Source organism: Mobula birostris, chromosome 1 (genome assembly GCF_030028105.1).
Source record: "Mobula birostris isolate sMobBir1 chromosome 1, sMobBir1.hap1, whole genome shotgun sequence".
Lineage (NCBI taxonomy): Eukaryota > Metazoa > Chordata > Chondrichthyes > Myliobatiformes > Myliobatidae > Mobula > Mobula birostris.
In genome coordinates, this window is record NC_092370.1 from 170771354 (window position 1) to 170775030 (window position 3677).

Consider the following 3677-nt stretch of genomic DNA (forward strand, 5'->3'; position numbering starts at 1 on the left):
CGATTGTGCCGTCATTTCCCGGGTGCCTAACAACTGATTTTCCACTCCCGCCCCGTCGCCATGGCGACTGCTGGCCCCGGGGCAAGTATGCCCGGTTTAGAGCGATGGCGGGGATTCACCCTCATCACCTGTGATCTCTGGGATCTACTCCAGCAGCGCGGAGCCCCGTACCGTCTTGTACGGTAATCACACACTTAACCAGTTTGCAGCCATCATTCCCTACTGTCCAAACCCACCTCCTACCTAGCTCGTATAAAATGCGTTAAAACAAATTACAGTTTGGTCCGTCCAGCTTTCAACCTTTCGGTTACAGTATGTGTTATTTAATTCAAGCTACCGTGGCTATTTCGCCCAACAACACCTTTCGGTGTTTTTACCAAGCTCCAGGCAAGCGTTTAGTCCTAAGTGGAATATGAAACCGTAATCAAATGCACTGTCTCTGATTCTAACTTACTAGTTTCCAGGACCCCAAAACTTTGAAACTTCAGACCAGATGCAGGGTCTCGACCCGAGACGTTTCTTTGCATTTACAGGTGCTGTTTGACAAATTGAGTTCTTCAAGCAGATCTTTTTTTTGCTTCTGAAATTTAAGATTTATTTTTGTTCGTACATATGTACCGGTTCTTAAAAGCTCAGACTTAATCAGAATGTGTCCTGATTCATAGAAGCAGATCCTTCAGCCTTTTTTTGCCATTGAATAAGTTCATAGCTGATGTTTTACCTTGGTACCACTTTCTAGTACTGACTCGGTATCTCTTGATTTCCTAAATAGCAAAAAAAAACAATATTTCCTTTGGAAACTCATGGGTGGAGAATTCCAAAGATTTACAGAATCTGGGAGAAGAAATTTTACCTCATCTCAATGGTTGACCCTCTAGTTCTAAGTATCTCAGCCAAGGGAAATAATTCTTCCTCACCCACTGTCAAGCCTTGTGAGAAGCGTGTATACTTCAATGACAGGACTTTTCAGTCTCCGAAAGTCAATAGGTTATAGGCCAATCTGCTTAATCTTGCCAAGTTAAGAAGTTGCTATCCAAGGAATCAATTTGGTAAGCAATGATTTGTCTTTTTTAAAGTACCTGTATTGAGATGCTGCACCGTGGATTTTCCCATATCCTTCCTTGCCTCAGCTTCTTTTCTGCTGAAACCCACATTGAAGTTCCCCATCCAGAGTACATTCTGTGTCCTTAAAATATTCAAAGTTTCTTCCAAGTATAGTTTGATATGAAGGAATGCTGATGGAGGACACTAGGGTGGTAATCAGAAAGCTTTTGACTCAATAACTTGAGACAAGTAATTATACAGCCACTCTTACTGGTTTGTTTTGCCTGTGATTCGGAAATTATGATTGAAAATTATGACAGATTAGTGACATTATATATAAGATATGATTCTATGAATATAACAACTGTAGATGTTGCTTGCCTAAACTCTGAGATGGATCCCATAATTTAGATGCCAGTCCTCAAACATAGTAGATCTGTTTTCCTATAAAAGTATATTTTATTTGTAAAAATTGAAGTATATATAGTACAGTTCCAATAATCCAGCGCACTTTGGTTGGATTAGTATATTTTCCAGACTGTTGGAAAATCCTATCATTCTTTTCTCATTAACACTCTCACACACTCATATATACTCGCCGGAGTTTAGAACAATGAGGGGGACATGAAGAGGATGTTTACCCATAGTAGATGAGTCTACAAGAGGGCTCTGCCCCAGAATAAAAGGATGTCCATTTAGAACAGAGATGAGCATTTTTTTTTTAGCCAGGTGGTAGTGAATCTGTGGAATCCATTGCCACATATGGCTGTGGAGGCCAAGCCCATTTCAAACACAAAAAAAGAACCAAATAGATGTTTGAAGGGGTAAAAATTGTTTTGGAAATGGCTAATATGGAAGAGTAACTGACTGTTCTTTTAAAAGTTCTACAGGTTAGATGGAGAGAATGGCCTATTATGCTGCAAAATTCTATGAAATTCTTGCCATTGTTTAAGTAGAAAAAATTGGCTTGCAAATTCAGGGGTTAATAGGTATGTGGATTGTGAATCTACGCAACTTTATGTTTGATTCTGCCCTTAGCTTCTGGGCTTATTGTAAGCATTTGCTGAAATTGCTAGTAAATCTACTGAAACTTAAGATCATAGAATTGTTTTTTAAAAGGAAAGGAACATCGCATCCAGAATTTCTCCGGTTAGCAGACAATTTCCCACCACACCTCTCTGATGTAGTGGGGAACCGCGTACGAGGCAAGTTACAGCAGTGGTTTGCATTGCCTTCTGCTGGGTGATCAAAGAGATCACCATCGTAACCCAGCATGGATGGAAAGCATGCAGGGGAGCTGGCCAGAGCTGGATTCGAACTCGGGACCTTTCATCCTGAAGTCTGACACTGATGCCACTACACCACCAGCCGGGTCTTTAAATCAGCCTTTCTGATAGAAAGTGAACATTTTCAAGTATCTGAGTTTATGCTGCCAAATGATGCATTGATATTTATGTAAAATTTCATATTTGTTTTTTCGTCCTTTTCCTTTCTTTCCCTCTTAATTAAAATTTTCATTTTGTAATTGTTTTTCTGTACTAAGTATGCTTGCAGCATTGAGGACTTGACCATCTGTGTCCATTCAAATTAATTTCTAGCGTTCAACATCCACATTCCACTCACCCATCAGCAGAAATAAAATTCACAATACTTTTCAAAATCCTAAAAATATCTCACTCATATCACACACTGCACAATTCAATATATTCTCCTTAAGGTGCTGAAGGCAGTATTCCAGATTGACCTACTCTGGGATTTGAATCATTGCAAGCTCTTTGATACTGACATCTGATATTTATTAGCTGTTACAATATTTTGACTGTTTTATTGTATCAGGCAACTGTATTTTAGTCACCTGTGCACATAGGATCCTTCTTATTGGAAATAATTTGGATAATACGTAGCTCAGGTGGTCAATGTTTGGGTTGTGTTGTTCTCTGATCTTGGCAATTTATTTGCAAACGTTTTGTCGCCATACGAGGAGACATCATCGGTGTGCTGTTAATTGTGATGTCCTCCCAATGCTTGGCTTTTATATACTTATCAATCAGCTGAATGGTCATCATCATGGGAACTCAATTGTGATGTAGCAAGCAAGTCTCATCGCTGATCAGTTGTGTGGCGAACTTTATGCACTGTAGTCTGGAATTTTGCCCACATTGGCTCATAAATAGGATTGATGTCTACATGTCTGGTTATGGAATTGTTTGTGGAAAACCGTGCTTCTAGAAATTCACATGTTTGCTTGTGCCACTGATGCCCAGATGAATCTCTGCCTTTCTTGATCTTCAAGGGTAGAGACTAGGGTATGTTGCTTGACAGCCAATTGATGTTCATGGATCCTTCTTATCATTAAATTTCTGTTATTTGTGGTTTTCTCCATGAGAAAAGATTCCATTTCATATTTTCATGCAAAACCGCTGACTTCAACACAGTTTTATCCACTCGGCTTTATTGAATCAGAACTATATTTCTGCAGTTTCACAAACATCCAGTTATTCTTTTTTCAGTAATTTTGAGTGAAGGAGAAATACTGGCCATTTCACTTGTGTAACATCAGTTTTTTCTTTAAATTAACACTAGGAGCACTTAGGTCCTTGATTTAATAGATCATAAAAAAATAGCCTATCCAA